Here is a 17,516-nt window from a genome sequence, read left to right as displayed (position 1 = left end):
TGGAGGCCTGGGTCCCTGAAGGCTAAGGCAAAAGCTGAGTTAGGAGAGCACAGGGACCTAGGGAGGAGTGGAGTCCAGGTTACCATTTGGGAGGAGGTAGAGGCAATGATCCAAGTAGTAGAAGCTGTATGGTTGGAGCTGAGACAATGGTCTCGTTGCTGCTCTTTATCACCCAGGACATTCCATCTTTTGACTCAATACATTTGCCCTTATGCCTGTAACACTGTCCTTCTTTACCTATGACTTCTAGCTTCCCTGGCTGACTTCAAGATTCCTTCAGGCTCAACTCCCACCATATGCAGGATTCCCCATTCTCTTCCACTGCTAGTCCTTTCCCTGTAAGATTATCTTCCATCTATACTATGTATATCTTGTATGTACATGGCGGCATGCTGTCTCTCCGTTATAATGTGAGGTCCCTGACACCATGTTTTTGCTTTTCTTTGTATCCCTAGTACTTAGCACAATGCCTAGCACTAAAAGTTAAGTGACTTGCCTAGGCTCTCACACCCAGAAAGGGTCAGTGGTGAGACTTGAATCAAGATCTGCCTGGCTTTAAGACCAGCTTCACTAGGGCACGCTGTCTCTCAAGTGTAGGAAGAGATGCTATTATTATGCCCATTTTCCCGAGAAGTGAGCTAAGGCTCAGAGAATTAAGGTTACTCAGTTAGCAATGAGTGGATTGAACCAGGTTTTGAACCCAGGTTTTCTGCACTACAAATCCAGCACTCTACTATAACAAAGGTGTCGAACACTCCTGAGTTAGGGCCAAACCAAATGAAAATGTAACTGGGAAATGCTTAATAAAATAAATAAAAATACAATAAATACAATGTTGCATTTTAAAACTAAGTTTTAAAAGAGAGCCTAGGCAAGTCACTTAATCTTTTAGTACTAGGCACTATGCTAAGTACCAGGGATACAAAGGGAAGCAAAAACATGGTGTCAGGGACCTCACATTACAATGAAGAGAAAACACGCCACCATGTACATACAGGATATATATGGTATATGTGGAAGATAATCTTACAGGGAGGGGACTAGCAGTGGAAGATAATGGGGAATCCTGCATATGGTGGGAGTTGAGCTTGAAGGAATCTTGAAAGCAGTCTGCAGAGATCCTTATGTTTTAATAGCCCCTGTTTCTACTTGAGTTTGACATGAATGTATTACACTATGTTGCCTTTCAAGTTATGCAGCACGAACAAGACTACTAATTAATTATACAGTCTTTCCTGACATAGACATAAAACCATCAGCAATACCATCCTCAGATTCTTTGATTATGTGACCTTAGGCAAATCACTGACCTTCTCAGTGATCCTGGCAATTCTACAAGACTATAAAGTTGCACAGAAAGTGCTCACACACCAACTGAGCGAATTTCTTCCCTTTCAAGTTCCCTATGCCAATGAAATCACAGATCCAGTCTCTGTCCCTAAAAGAAAATGAGATGATATGCAACCAAACTTTAAAACACTCAACCAGCCTGAAAGAACATAGAATGTGAGTTCTATTTTGAAATCTCCCAAGTCCTTTCAGAAGATACAGAATTTGGAGAGGAGTTCTAAGTATAAGGAAAACAGAAATATTGTAGGATCCAGGGAAAGGGTGCAACAATAACCTAATAGGTAAGTCCCCCTCCAGAAAGAAGGGCAATCTATGACAAGGCACTCTGTTCAAGAGAAAAACTGAATGTAGTGAGAAAAGCAGACTTAATAACCTTTGGCAGCCTCTAGTGAGATGAGAAAGTCAAAGTTGGCCTTCAGAGATAAACTATATAAGCAAGATATTCAGAACAGCTCGAGATTGTGATAAGGTAGGGGAAAGCCAGGGGAGAGTGTAACCTCTGGGAACTAAGACAAGCAAATGAGGAGTAGAGGAGGTGTTAAGATTTTAACCAACAACAGGAAGAGTCATCCTTCATTGGAATGAGGGGAGGGCTGCCAGAAAGTCCAATGCGTTTTGGAATCTCCTGACTGTCCGGATGCCAGATGGGCAACATGATTCTCTTCCAGGGAATGTATCCCATTAGCTACAGACAATAAACAGAAAGAGTAAAGTTAACACCAGTTCACCTCTATCTCATTGTAATCTTGGGGAGAGAAATAACTGATACACCAAGGTTGGGAGGGATTCGCATACCTTTCTGAGATAGTAGAGGCTCCTATGGGATAACTCAGATACCAGGCTGAGATTTGCCAAAGGGCAGCAGCAAAATGATTTATTCCCTGGGGAAGACTGGCATAGTTGGCTTCTAGCCTGTCAGTCATAGTAGAACAAGGGCTTCATGGAATCTCAGTACCTCTCCAGGGTGCTGGGATTGTTTAGTCCACAAAACAACCTGTCTGACCGTGCTCAGACAGTGATTCCCCTAACAGGAACCACATGCCCCCAGGTCTGGAGGTCTTTCCTTTTTCAAATCTCCTTTGTGTTTAGGGAATACTGACTGGGACACCTAACTTCAGCCAGGACAGCATTAATATTTACAATATTAGTAATGTTCTCAAATGATACAGATCTTTGCTGAATAACACATATTAATTCATCGCTAAATACTGACTGAGCACCTGCTATATGCAGGGTAGCTTTTGCTCATATTCATTAGATTAGTGAAATATAAAATCTATTTATTTCAATATGACATATTTGTGTATGCATAAATACAGTGTTATAATATAATCACAACCTAGACTTCTTTCTCAAATACTAAGCACTAGGATTTTTTTTACCATCAAACATCTTCCATAAGATGTTCTCGTAAGATGACCCTTTAGGTCAGAATAGTAAGATTAAAGACATGTTAGAGATATATCCCAACACTGAATTAACACAGAAAAATACTATTATACTCTCAATCTCCTGGACACAGATTTTCACATTAATGGGACAGGCTTAGCCATGTGAACTAGACACCTGCTCTCTCTGACTAATGAATGCTAACAGGATCATGGCAGTCTTACAGTAAAGGAAACTGAATCTCTCTTGCAAAAATGGCAAGATAACTACTCTTCTGAAGGCAATCTCATGTGGCAGTCTATTTTCAGCCTCTAAAACTAACCCTTGATGTCAGCAACTTTGCTAACTCCCTTCCTGGTGTCAAATCTCCCCTTTCCTGGATCATTTTATGATTTGTAATCATGAAACTCCAGTAAAACCTGGTGTTTATTTTTTAAACAATATCTCTGGGGCCATTTTAATTTACTTTTAGACAAGTGATGAAGTAAAAGCAAAAGACCATGATATCCTGAGGGATGTAAACAAAAAGGTTCATGTCTTCTAATCTGATTACTATAGACTAATAGGTTTTTGACATTTGAGAAGCCCTAATGATGCGACAAATACAATTTACTGCCCCAATTTTTCATTCTATTAGAATCTTCCAATCTAAGCATTCTTAATTAAGGATTTAATGAGACTTGGTACACAACTTCTCTGGTTCTATGTAAAGATGAGACTAAGAGAGCTTATTAAATGAAATTTACAAATTTCAGTAAAACACCAATATCAAGCCAAGTAATGATCAGTTCTTTCTCTACTGAATTTCAAATCAAATGCAGTTTTTCTCCCTCTTATATATAAATCTCACCAATCATCCAAGCCTTTCTAATATCCAAAATATACTTTTAAAAGTTTAGCAACTTGTTTCTAATAGTTTATTCTGAGAACTTATACAGGATTGGAGATTTAAAACTGGAAGAGACTCTAGAGGTAATCTAGTCTAACCCACTCATTTTTTCAAATGAAGAAACTGAGTCTATGGGAGGTTAAGTGACTTTCAAAGGTCATACTAGTCTTAAGTGGTAAAGCCTGAGACCTGAACCCAGGTCCATTTGACTCCAGATGCTGTGTGCTCTTTTTTCTTTTCAAATATGCCACCCCTGTGCTCTGTAATTGTTGTTGTGCTTATCCTTCATTCTCGAAGAGGAACATGACATCAAGATGATGACATGACTTGTACCTGATTTTGATTTGAGTGAGGGAGAGCTGTGCAAGTTCACCAACCTCACCTTCTTCTCCTAAACCATCTGGGTCGAGAGGCCTGATATTCATCAGGATGACTGGACGTAGCCCAGGATGCAGGTTAAGGTCTTATCACATTCTCACTTTGAGTGAGATACACCCATTTAATGAATAGGCTTCTTTAAGTATTTAAGGGATGGCCTCTTTAATTAAAAAAAAAAAATTAGTTAACTTAAGGGATGGCCCCTTTAATAAAAAAAAAAATTAGTTAACTTAAGGGATGGCCCCTTTAATTAAAAAAAAAAATCTACCTGGGAGGGGAAGACCCTCAGCGTTCCTGGGTAAAAAAGAAACAATTACTATTTAGTAGTTATCAAGTGGTGCAGTGGATAGAGGACTGGGCTTGGAAATAGGAAGACTATCCTCCTGAGTTCAAATCCAGTCTTAGGCACTTACCAGCTGTGTGACTCTGAGCAAGTCACTTAACCCTGTTAGCCTCAGTTTCCTTACCTATAAAATGAGCTGGAGAAGGAAATGGTAAACCGTTGTGTTGTTACCAATTAATTAACTGGTTATCTGGTCCTTTCCAGTATGAGCCACAGCTGAATTATTAAACCCTAAATGGCATGAGCTCTAGTACCTGAAACTCCATGCTATGGATGGCAGTGACAGTGGCTACAGTATGCCTGGTTAAGCCCTTCTCTGAGCTTCCATCCCCCTCCAGGAAAAAATTATTGAAGCATGAGAACATTTTCCATGAATTACAAGGCAGGGCATTTAGTTTTAAAAACCACTTCCCATGTTGCTCAGTAACTTCAGTTCACATCTTCCTCCCAATGTGCAAAATCTTTTCTTTTTCCCTTGGGATGTTAAGCTTAAATTATTACTTTAAACATTTTCACTTCAAATGTTTCACAAAACATTTTTACTTCAAATGTTTTCACAAATGTTCGGAGGGCACTTACACATTGCCACCTACGAAACTGACATCACATAGCTGAAACTCAAGACTTTACAACTAGGGACGCATGCATGTAACTTTCATTCCTTCTCAAGAAGCTTAACTTCTGTATTAGAATATTATACTACATTGTACTATATAGAGTGGAATTGAATTATACCATTCCAACATATGCCATTCTATACCGTTCTCTACCCTACTCAGAATAAAGTAAAGGGTATTCCGCTGTACCACTGACCTAATATGAGAGGCACTCTATAAAACAAATAATTAACACTTACATACATTATTCTGCTCTGACAAAGTATAATAATTAAGAGGTGTAATAAAACTACATGTAATAAAAGTGTAATGTACCTTTTATAATATTACATGTAAAATTATATGTAATAAAATTGGAGTTTTAAGAAAAAAATCTTCTCTATTACTAAAGTTAACTTTGCATTACAGTGTTGTTCCAAAATAGTTCATAGTTTCAAAATTGCATTCCAACTGGAATAGCATTCTAACTTTTAATGAAATTTTGCTACAACAAAAGCCACAGTTCAATCATTTACTGCACCCATTCCTAAAAGTGGCCAGGCCATGGGAAAGTTTGCAGCTTTGCAGTTCCACACTTCCAGGGCTGAGGGGAATATCAGAAAACATTTTACATTCTTTCTCAGTCTGAGAGAAGAAATTAGGTTTTATCTCCGCGTACTTCCAAACCAGCTTTTCCTAGCTTGCTGGTACTATTTCCCTAATGTCAAGGGATGCCAGGACCAAAGGCAGAAGTATTTCAAAAGCGCAGCAAACAGCAAAGACAGCACGAGGGTACAAGTTCTTAGCAGACGACGTGCAAACAAGGAGGGGAGGCGGGGTGGGGGTGGAGGAGAAATGCTGCGGGGGGAGGGGGAAACGCAGGCACTGACCTGAACTTGAACAGAGCTGGAGGTTGGCGAAAGGAAAACATAGGGACATGGCAGGGGGTGGGTAGAAGGTAGGCGGGGGAGGGGCGGAACCCACGTCAATCTCCCTCTTCTTAGACGTTAAGAAGGCCCGTAAGCCAATCCCGTCCCAGATCAGCCCAGGCCCCGCCCCTCTGGGGAAGCGGTGGAAGATCAAGGAGATTCCCGGCGTCCGCCCCCACGTCCCTCCCCGCCCCGCCCTCATCCCGGTCCCTGGAGCTTCAGGGCGATTGGCACCGCAGTGACGCGCGTGCGCGCGCGCCCCCTCCCGCGAGCGGGCACGTGCACGCCGGCGGGAACGATTCCCTGCCCGCCTGGCCGCTTTTAGTGTGGACCAGGCGGGAGACACGGGGCCAGGGCGGTCGCGGCGGAGCGTCCCGTCCTTCTCTGCGATGCCGCCACCGCTGCCTCAGGTCGGCGGGAGCTGGGCCCGCGTCCCCGAGGGAAGGGTAGAGGGTAGGGGCAGCCCCCCCTTCCGTAAAGGAGCCCTCATCAGCCTCCACGCCCGCCCCACCCCCGCGCCTCTCCTACCTTCCCGGTGCCCGAGACGCGTCCCGTTCTGCCCGGAGTTGGCGCCTCCCCTTGAACTTGCCCCGGCTCCCGGCGGGAGGGGCGCCTCGGATTCCCGCGGAGGGGAGGGGGGACGGGCCTCCTGCCGCGACGGCCGAGAAGCCTCCCCACCCCCGCCTCTCCTCTCCCCTCCCCCTCCCCTGGCCCCTCCCCCTCGGCCGCTTCTCGGCCCGGGCTCGGGAGAGAAAGGGGCCTGCCCCGCGATTGGTCCGAGTGCCCCGAGGCCCCCACCCCGCCGTAGGAAAGTGTCGGTCCTCGGAGGTCTGAGTCCACATCCGCCGTCCAGGGGCGGGGGGGGCGCGGGGGAGCTGGAGGACTTTCCCCAGACTCCTTCCCGCCTCCTCTCCTCCCCTCGTCGGGATCGCTGGCGCCCTCTTCTTCCTCTCAGAACCGCGGTCCTTGCCGCCGGCCTTGCCTCCCCCCGCGGGGCCGGAGCGCCCAGCCAGCCCGCGTCCACCGTGCCGGGCCTCGGGGGAAGAGCTGGGCACTGCCAGGGCCGGCAGTGTGCGCCTTGGACCTTGTTAGTGTTAGGCGTTACTACTGCCGCTAGTCATTAAATTCTTAATAAGAATTTGTAAAATGCTTTGTTCTATGAAGTGGACGTGTGGCGGGGGGGTTTAGATAGGATTGAAAGAACCGTAGCCCAAGGTCAGAAGACAAGCCAGAGAATTGAGACTGCAATCCTCTAGGTCCGGGGTCAGGAAGACTTCTCTTCTGAGTGACCCTGGGCAAGTCACTTCACCCTGTTTGCCTCAGTTTCCTCCTCTGTAAAATGAGCTGGAGAAGGAAATGGCCAGTCTCTGTGCCCAGAAATCCCCAAATGAACTCTCGAGCAGTCTGTTTATGAATATATACATTGTTACCACGGGGGAGAGGAGAGAACACAGTTTACATTTTAGCACAGCACGGTACATTGCCATAACAGGAGAGGCCCGCTGAAACTTTGAGCTTAGTTTGGAAAGTTGTTACATAGTCATTAAGTGTTAGGTGTGTAGTAAGCAGAGTTACTTCCAAAGTTCCTGAAACAATCGAGAAACTGGAAGGAATAAATGAAGACTTTAAAAGGAAAACTCAAAAACTTTGATATTGTATCCCTAGCAATGGTAAGAAGAAGGCTATCTCACTGATAACAGCCCAGTTTGGGCAGGTTTAAACCTTTAAATGGTAATTGTTTAGGAGTTTGAAGTTTATTATACTTTGTATCTTCTATCCTTGATTTTACTGCTTGGGTCCTTGTACCACAACTCACTCCCACCCCTATGCCTAAATTAGGAAGGATTTTTTTTTAAACCAGCTGTGATTTCACTGGTATAAGAGGATTTCTTGTAAAAGAATGGAATTATGAGGCTACAGTACCAAAGTTTCTGGCCTTTTGTTTTTTCAAGCTTTTCCTGTTCCTTCCAGTCCTCCAATGCTTTAGATGTATCTCTACACACCTAACAGGCCTGCAGCAACTTTCAGAACTACGCTAAAAGTGTAAGTGAGCCTCTACTTTTTAAAGAGGCACTGTACTGGGGTAATATATAACATATGTTACCCCCTTCCATGTCCTTCATAGTAGCTACATATACATGTGTTAGATTTCAGAGCACGTGCTCTGAAACTTAAATCTTAGCTCTAGAGTTTCCTAGGACACTGGTAGGTAAAGTGACTTCCTCAGGGTCACAGGTCCAGAGGAAGGACTCAAATCCAGGTCTCTCTGACTGCAAGTCCAACTCCATTACCCCACACAGGAGTTATCATGATTAATTATTTGACTTTGTAGCACAAATCTGGCTTATGTGAATTTGGATTATAAACCACTCGACCAAGACTGAGTTACCAGGATAAATTAGTTAGTCAGGGATTTATAACTGATAAAGTTTTTGGAAGTTATCTAGTCTAGCCCCCACTTTTTAAATATAAGCAAACTGGGGCCAGAGAAGTCTGACTTCCACAAGATTTCTCAGCAGTAAGTAACTGGTTGGAATTCAAACTCAGGTCCTTTGATTCCAAGTCCACTTCCCTTTTCATTGCATTTATACCTCTCATATGTCAATCCCACTATTGGCCATCTTTCCTCACACTAGTTTCAATCAACTGTCCTCTCTCTCTCTCTCTCTCTCTCTCTCTCTCTCTCTCTCTCTCTCTCTCTCTCTCTCCTCCCCTCCCCCCATGGAGGTTAACATAAATTCTTTTCCAGCTTTTGTTCTAGACCATCTGTGTTGAAAGATTTTTGTGTTCCTACTGTTCCTCTTTCAGAATTTAGTTCAAACTCTTTTGCCTGGTATTCAAGACCCTTCACATTTTGACCTCCTTACCCTTTCAGTCCTTATCTCAAAACATTCCCCTCTACAAACTCTGTGAACTCCTAGACTACTTTATTCCTGGAAAATGCTTGCCTGTGTCCTATCTCCATGCTTTTGTATTGTTCCCTATGCCTGGAAAGGAAGTGTGGCATGTTGGAGCACTGGGTTTGGGGTCAGAACCTACATTTTAATTCTAGCTGAGCTGCTTACTCACAAGTCATTTCCCCTTTCTGGTTTTTAGGTTTCCTTATCTGTAAAATGACTGGATTGGACTAGATGAGGTCCCTTCTGATTCTAAATCCTAGAGTTCTGTAAATATCATCTCTTTTCATATATTGAATTCCTACACATCCTTTAAACTGTAGTTCAAATGCCAGCTCTTCCATGAATACTTCTCATACTCCTGTCAGTTAAAACCTTATCTTGCCCTCTTCAGCCTTGAGCTCTTATTCTGGTCATCCTTCCTCACTTATCCCTCTTAGAATTTCTTGTTTTCTTCAGAACTATGCTTAAGTACCATCTTCTGCATGAGGCTTCCTCATTCCCACAGCTGCCTAAGACCTTTCTTCCCAAAACATTTATCTTGCATTTGTGTGTGTAAGTATACATGTATATATGTGTACACACACACACACATATGTCTCCTTCCAAGAGACAGCTCCTGGAGGGCAAAAACTTTCATTTTTCTTGTATTCTCAGTGTTAAGCTCAGGTCCTTGAACAATGGTATTTGATAAATTCCTTTTGCTTATCTAAACTGTATATTCTGAAATGCCTGAGTCTTTTGTATCCAGAAGGCACTTGATGATTGCTGAATGAATACACACACACACACACACACACACACACACACACACACACACATACACACACACACACCCCACTTTGTAGGAGAAATAAGGATACTTTGCAACTGAAAAACAACTGAACAGGATAGGGATCTAAAACAAAAATCCTGGGATTTTTCAATAAAAATAAATAAAAATGTTTTAAAATTTAAAGCATTTTCATAACCTTTCATATTCGGGACCTTGTTAGACTTTTCTGTGTTCTCCTTACACAACAAACACCAACTACATAGGAAACTTAGTATGTGTATGTAGCACTACCAGGTAGCAGTAGTGACCTGGAAGAGAGGCACATTTTGACAGTGGTAATGAAATATTTTCTAGCAGGGTAAATGTCTCATGCAACAAAAGGATGCCTTAAAAGAAATGACCTCATTCTACAGGTAGCCATATGATTAATGCCAAACGTTGTAAATTTAACTAGCCATATACATTTTTATAATGTAAACAAATACAGTTTATTTTATTTACATAATGCAAATAAAAGTAATGGATCATTGTCATTTTATTCTGCTTGAAAATAATGGTTTAAGGGTAATAAGGCACACATAGCACTTTGCATACTTTAAAGCAATGAGTGTAAACTATTTTTACTTTAAAAATCTCCATTAAAATGAGGCATTTGGCAAATTTTATTAAGATGCTATTTTTATTTCCATTGCTTGCTGCTCTTTGTAATAGAGTAGGAAGGGATTTCACAAATCATCCAATACAGATAACGAAACTGAGGTACAGAGAAGTTAACTGATTTGTGTAGGTCAATCAGCTGATCAGGTTTCCTGATTGCTAGTCCAGTGTTCTTTCCATGGGGACAGCTAAGTGATGAAGAGTATATAACGTTGGACCTGGAGTGAAAAAGACCTAAATTCATATCCTGCCTAGACATTAGCTTCTTGACCCTGGGCAAGTCAACCCCTGCCTACTTCATTTTCCTTATCTGTAAAATGGGATAATAATAGCACCTACTTTCTAAGACTGTTGTGAGAATAAATGATGAAAATGTTTCTAAATGGCTTTGCAATCTTAAAGTACTATGTAAAATGTTAATTAGTAATAGTAGTAGTATTATGCCTTACTACCATTTTAAGACAGTAAGAGAGATGTCATAAAGCAGTACTTACTTGATACAGATAGTTCTGTCATACTGGTCTGTTGTCCTTCGTTCTCCAAGAGGACCAAAATGACATCACTATGATAAAATCACGTTTCAATGTGTCTGAGTGTAGCTGATCAGACTAATACAAGCTCAGAATCCCCTACCACAGATTGGGCACAATCTGTGGCTTTGTGAACCTTTGAGGTGGCTACTCTAAAGTTGCACATCCTGCATTTCCTTTGAGCTGTTTCAGTTCTGCTTTGCTCATAGAGCACAGCACATTCTCTGATGTGGGCACTCTGTGCTAAGCGGTCCTGTGCCAGTGTCTCCCATGTCACACAATCAGTTCCAAAGTTCTTGAGAGTGTCCTTGTATCGCTTCTTTTGACCACTACATGATCATTTGCCCTGTGTGAGTTCTTCATAAAATAGTCTTTTCAGCAAGCATACATTTTGCATTCAAACAACGTGGTCAGCCCATCAGAGTTGCCCTCTCTGAAGCGTAGTTTGCGTGCTTGGCCATTTAGTTTGAGCAAGGTTTCAGTGTCTACCTTATCCTGCCAGGTGATCTTCAGAATCTTCCTAAGACAATTCAAATGGAAGCAGTTCAGTTTCCTGGCATGGTTCTGGTAGACCAGGCTTCACAGGCATACAACAATGAGGTCAGCACAACAGCTCTGTAGATCTTCAGTTTGATAGTCAGTCTTAATACCTCTTCTCTCCCATACTTTCCTTAGGAACCTTCCAGACACTGAGCTAGCTCTGGCAATGCATGTGTCAACCTCATTTTCAACGTGTACATCCCTAGAAAGTATACTGCCAAGGTAAGTGAACTTAACCACAGCTTTCAAAACTTCTCCATTTACTGTAACCAATTGTACAGCACTGCATTTGCTCATCTGGGTCAGAACATTCACAAACACCAAGACTGGTTTGATGAAAATGATGTGAAAATTCAGAAGCTACTAAATGAAAAACGAGAACTCCACAGGATTTACCAGCAGGATAGTTCGTCCGTCTTTAAGAAGACAGCATTTAATTCCATTAAAAGTAAAGTAAAAGCAAAGCTTAGAGAGATGCAGGATTCCTGGCTTAGTAAGAAGGCAGATGAAATTCAGTCTTATTCCGATAGTAGCAATCCAAAGTGCTTTTGTGATTCCCTGAAAGCTATTTATGGACTGAAAACCTATGATGCTTCACAGCTACTCAGTGCTGATGGAACCACGTTGATTAGTGATAAGGACATGATCCTAGAAAGATGGGCTGAACATTTCCATAGTGTTCTCCACAGACCATCATTAATCAATGCTGAGGCCAATGACCATTTATCTCAGATTGAAGTCAATCCCTCCCTAGATGAACCTCCAACTGAAGAAGAGGTTTTGAATGCCATTAGGTTCCTTTCATGTGGTAAAGCACCTGGTGCTGACTCTTTTCCAGCTGAGATTTGCAAGGCGGGGGTCAATTGCTCATATAAAAGCTGACTGAAATTTTCCAGGTTATATCCCCCAAGAGTTCAAGGATGCCTCCATTGTCCATCTCAGTAAAGGTAAAGGAAATAGATTGTCCTGCGACAATCACAATAGGGTCTCTCTCTTAGTCATTGCTGGCAAGATTCTTGCCAGAGTCCTCCTTAATAGACTAATCCTTCACCTGGAAGATGGTCATCTACTTGAGAGCCAGTGTGGCTTCAGAAAGGGCCAAGCAACAGTTGATATGATGTTTGCTGCCTGACAACTCCAGGAGGAAAACAGAGGTCTGTACACAATCTTTGTAGATCTGACTAAGGCCTTTGATACTGTTAATTGTGAGGGCTTATGGAAAATTATGTCAAAATTTAGTTGCCTGGAGAAGTTCATCAGTATTGTATGTCAATTTTATGACAGCATACTTGCCCAGGTTTTAGTTAATAGACAATGCTCTTGTGCCTTCCCAGTCACCAGTGGAGTGAAACAAGGCTGTGTGCATGCTTTCATGCTTTTTTTTCTTTTTAGCATGATGCTTTTGTCCATGTTGTCAAATGATTTCAGTGAGGATGAACATGGCATCGAGGTCAGCTACCATACTGATGGTAAATTTTTCAATTTGAAAAGACTACATGCCGCAACTAAAATGGAGGGAGTGTTGGTGCATGCTTTTCTGTTTGCAGATGATTGTGCACTCAATGCAGCCTCTGAAGCTGAGATGCAACCAAGTATGGATTATTCTCTAATGCCTGTACTAATTTTGGTCTAACAACACAAGAAAATACACATGCTCCACCAGCCACCACCACCCCATCCATATGTGGAACCATCAGTTATAGTAAATCGAGTTCTATTATATTACTACATTCTTAAAATTCAATTTTTCTTATTTAGTCTCTATTAAAAGTTTACTCTTAACACAGTGTTCCAAAAGTGTCAGCAATTTTCAAACACTGTGGCTTGAAACTTCAGTAAGACTTTTGGGACACCCTTAATTATAATAGATGGAATCTTCTAGATAATTCAGAACCTTGACCTCTTAAATGCCTTCATCCTGAACTATACATACATACATACATACATACATACATACATATACATATACATATACATATACATATATATATATATATTTTGCTTTTGTACTTACCTTCACAATGAAGTTTTTAAACAGTTTCCTCTACTTGATGCTCTGCAACGGATGTTGGTACTACGTAAGCTGCAGTTTTCTTTACGATCATTTGTGTTGCTTCTCTTTCTGATTACATTAAGGCAAAATAACCAAAAGGCCTCATGAAGTTATGTTTCTTGTTACCTTTGACTGCATGATGAAATAGTCTCGTATCAGCTCTTTGATTGTCTTCTCCCTGCGAAAGACATTAATAAGTCACAGCAAAATGGAAACCACAAAGATGTCAATGTAGATAGAATTAGGGTTTTTCGGTAGTGACAACTCAGGCTCACTGGACAAAATTCATACACTGAAAGTATCAATGTTAAATTATCATAACAATGATAGCATTTACGTAGTACTTTAAGGTTTTTCACAGTGCCTTAACCTATGCTATCTCGTTTGTAGAAAGTCTGAACATTGATTCTTAGCTCCAGCCTCTTTTTACCACTGCCAATGCTGAAGTAAAAAGGAGCTCCACAAATCCAAGTGTAATTTTGTATGTATTTTATAGAGTACAACCCATCCATAACTTATCCTGTGTCCTATAACTCTCACAGATAAGGATGGAGAGGATGCTCAACGTATTAGAGACCTTCCTATTGGTCTCTTGATATTATGTGAATAATACAAGCTGTTCATTCCTCATTTTCACTACATTGCCTCCTTTTCCATACATCTTTCTACATATCCTTTAAGCTGAACCTCCCGCAATTCTTTCTTCATAGTATGTTACCTATTTCTCTGGCCCACTGTGTATTTCTCTGTTGTCTTCTGGGTGACTCACAACTTTTACTCTTTGAGAACTCCAGTGACTATACATTATCACCAGAAGAAAATTGATGTTAAAAAGATGGACTTTTAGTTTGAGGACTCAGCTCACTCATCATCCATCCTTCAGTATCTAAAAATGACATATACACTAGTGGACCATCCAATTGTATAGAAAATTTTGGACAATAGACATTATATTTTTCCTGGTAGAGATTTAAGCTAAAGTCTCCTAAGTAAGTACGGATGTCATTCAGTGGGCTGTAGAATGTTGTAGGACTTAATGCAATTAGCACAATATCACCTACAAATTGGGGTATTTGAAGGACCCCAATATGTAAAGCAGGGGTTCTTAACCTGGAGTCAAACTTTTTTTAAAAAATATTTTTAACACTATTTTGGTATGATTGGCTTCCTTTATAATCCTATGTATTTTACGTATTTTAAAACATTGAGAAGGGGTCAGTAGCAAAAAAAAAAAAAACATTAAGAACATCTTATATATAAGAAATCCTTCCATCTTTTGTTTACACTGAACATGTTCTGTAACAGCAGCGGAGACCTTTGACAAGCTGTTTCCATTTTATTCCTTGCTCATTAATCAAAAGGTTGTTAAAGTGATCACTTGCTATACTTTTCAAGGCCCTTTTGATTCCATAAAGTTGAAGTTTTTGCATAAACAAAAGAGAATTAAGAGGAAAACTACAAACTGGGGTGGGGGGAGGGGTTGAGATGAAATAATTGTAGCAAGTTTCTCTAAACTATGTAAGGAACCAATTCAAATATATAGGAACAAGACCCATTTACCAATAAGTAAATGGCCAAAAGATATAGATAGGCATTTCTCAAAAGAAGAAATGTTAGCTATCAATAATCATATGAAAAAGAGCTCTGATCACTAATAATAGAAATGCAAATTAAACAACTCTTAACACCACCTTAAACCATCAGATTGGCAGAGATGACCAAAGAAGAAAATGATAATTATTAGAAAAAACATGGGAGGATAGCCACACTAATGCAGAGTTGATGGAGCTGTGAACTGATCCAGCTTTTCTGGAAAGTAATTTGGAATTACATCCCAAAAATCATTATCTGACACTTTGACTTTTTCATACCACTATTGAACCTATATCTCAAAGAGGACAAATAGGAAGTGATTGATTCTAGGTTCAGAATGGGACTTTTTCAGATACAACAAATGTATGGATTGGTTTTACTTGATTATACTGATCTGTTGCCAAGAAGGGCCTTTTATATTACAGAGGGAGAAATGGGAAGGTGAGGGGAAGGGTTGGGGGAGAGTTGAAGAGTAGTGATAATGATGCAAAAAGAGAAAAAAGCATTAATGAAACATTTTAAAAATACACAAAAGAGAACAGAAAGACTTAGAAGGACAGTGGTGATACAACTGTGTTAAATTTAATGTAGGCTTTTTTTTAAAGCTGATGGAATAAATATATAATCCTCTGACCAATTTATATGGAGATATTCATGTTTATCAAGTTTATAATAATTTATTTTAACATTTCAAGGTAACGAAGGCCTAACTAGAATGGGGGTAGTGGAAATGATGAAAAGGAAAAATGAATGCAAGTGAAACTGATGAAGGAGAATGGAAAGGATTTAGTTACTGACTGAATTTGAAGACTGAGGGAAAGGGAGGAGTCAAAGAATGACTCAGACTTGGAAACTGGTTTACTAAAGAATGGTGGGTGATACCATGAACAAAATAGGGAAGTTGAGAGGTGATGAGTTTTGATTTGAATATATTGAGCTTGAGATAATTAGTGGTATATTCAGGTGGAGACATAAGAGTAGGCATTTGGAAATGTGAATCTTGAATTCAAGGGTGAATCTATGTAGAGGTAATAGCTGAAACCATAGGAACTGAAAAGATCACCCAAGAGCATGTAAAAGAGAAGGCAGAGTATTATAAAATGCTTCCATTTACGGAGGGTTAACAGAAGGAGGAAGGTAAGACATTGAAGGGACAGTCAGGGTAGTATAAATCAGTAAAGATTTATTAAGCCCCTACTGTATGCCAGGTATCACACTTAAGTGGAAGCAATACAAATAAAAAGAATGAAACCCCACTCTCTAGGAACTTACATCCTTAGAATGGAGAATATTTAGGTTCATTTGGGTTAAAACCTCAGCACTAGGCCAATCCTAGATTAGTTGACATTTATTTATCTTTTATTTGGACAGCAAGACTATTTCATCTTTAACACAGAAGTGGAGACTGGAATGCTGATTTTGTACTGGTATAAGGGAACTCCTAGGTGAGTTAATTCCTTCTGCACCTCCTTTGAAATGTGCAGTCTTAGAAAGTTACCCAGGGCCCTGAGGGGTTATAAATGACTTGCCCAAGATCACATGACAAATGTGTCAGGAGGAACTCAAAGCCATCCAAGACCAGCTCTCCACTATGCCATAACTCCCTCTTTTTAAACATAACTGAAAAGCATTACTAAGCAGGCATTCAGAAGGAACTGGGAGGAAGCAGCTAGCTGGCACAGTGGATAGGATGTTGAGACTGGAATTTAAGACAGACCTGAGTTCAAATCCAACTTCAGACACTGGCTGTGTTGACCTGTTTGTCTCAGTTTCCTCAGCTTGTCAAATGGAGTTTATAGTAGTCCTCACTTTCCAGCACTGATGTGAAGATCAAAGGAAGTGGTAATTGTAAAGTGCTTAGCATAGCGCATGGCATATAGTAAGCAGTATATTAATGTTGGTTATCATTATTTATTATTACTATTATTATCACATAAGAGGACAGAACAACAGAAAGCTCATGAGAGTTCTAAGACTTGGTAGTTACTCCGAGGTAGACCTTCCAGTTTGTAGAAAGATGAAGATTTCAGAAGCAAATGTCCCAGGAGTTTCAGAAGAGAAGAAAGTAACTTTGGAACTTGGGCTTATCCTAGTATATATCTTCTGGAGCAGATTTGAGAGGATTGTTCTAGGAGGAGGTAATAGATTCTGTCTTAGATAGAAATTACATTTTTAATGACTACCTCTTAGATTCTATTTAATGATTTATAATTATTTATGCTTTTAGCTCATATAATTACTTTGTTTAGTTACATAATTTAGCCCTCCCCTTTTCCCTTTGATATTTTCACTCACTGAATGTAAGAATGACGAGCAGTTGGGGTCTGTGTATTTTCTTCCCTACCACAACCTTTTGTGAATTTTGGCTGCTCTTATTAATCTGTCAGATTCTCACCACTGTCTGCCAAAGAACAGTGACTGGTCCATGGCAAAGTTAATTGAAATACAAATTCCTACAATATTTTTTTTCAAGTTTGTCTGGTTTCTTTGAATTTCTGAAGGAAAATCATTCAATTGGTCAGCATTTATTAAGCACCTACTATGTGCCAGACACTGTGCTAAGCACTGGGAATACAGAAAGAATCAAAAGAAAAGTC

The 17,516-nt window shown here is 40.6% G+C and overlaps 2 protein-coding genes across 8 annotated transcripts in view; one reads left to right on the top strand and one right to left on the bottom strand.

The window, feature by feature from the left end:
• The window catches only part of RCBTB2 (RCC1 and BTB domain containing protein 2), a 58,328-nt gene extending 51,873 nt beyond the window's left edge, over window positions 1-6,455 (bottom strand). For 3 of the 7 annotated variants that reach the window (XM_072610555.1, XM_072610556.1, XM_072610552.1), the window contains exon 1: window positions 5,836-5,946. The gene's annotated coding sequence lies outside the window, so the exon portion shown is untranslated. Of the gene's footprint in view, window positions 1-5,835; window positions 5,948-6,402 lie in introns of those variants that run through there. The other 4 variants (XR_011967316.1, XM_072610557.1, XM_072610558.1 and 1 more) reach the window with 2 other exon arrangements.
• The window catches only part of CYSLTR2 (cysteinyl leukotriene receptor 2), a 202,454-nt gene continuing 191,069 nt past the window's right edge, over window positions 6,132-17,516 (top strand). The window contains 2 exon segments of the mRNA XM_072610559.1: window positions 6,132-6,284; window positions 11,409-11,495. The gene's annotated coding sequence lies outside the window, so the exon portion shown is untranslated.

The sequence above is a fragment of the Notamacropus eugenii genome, chromosome 5 (assembly GCF_028372415.1).
Source record: "Notamacropus eugenii isolate mMacEug1 chromosome 5, mMacEug1.pri_v2, whole genome shotgun sequence".
In the NCBI taxonomy this organism is placed as follows: domain Eukaryota; kingdom Metazoa; phylum Chordata; class Mammalia; order Diprotodontia; family Macropodidae; genus Notamacropus; species Notamacropus eugenii.
This window is presented reverse-complemented; position numbering and strand designations above follow the sequence as displayed.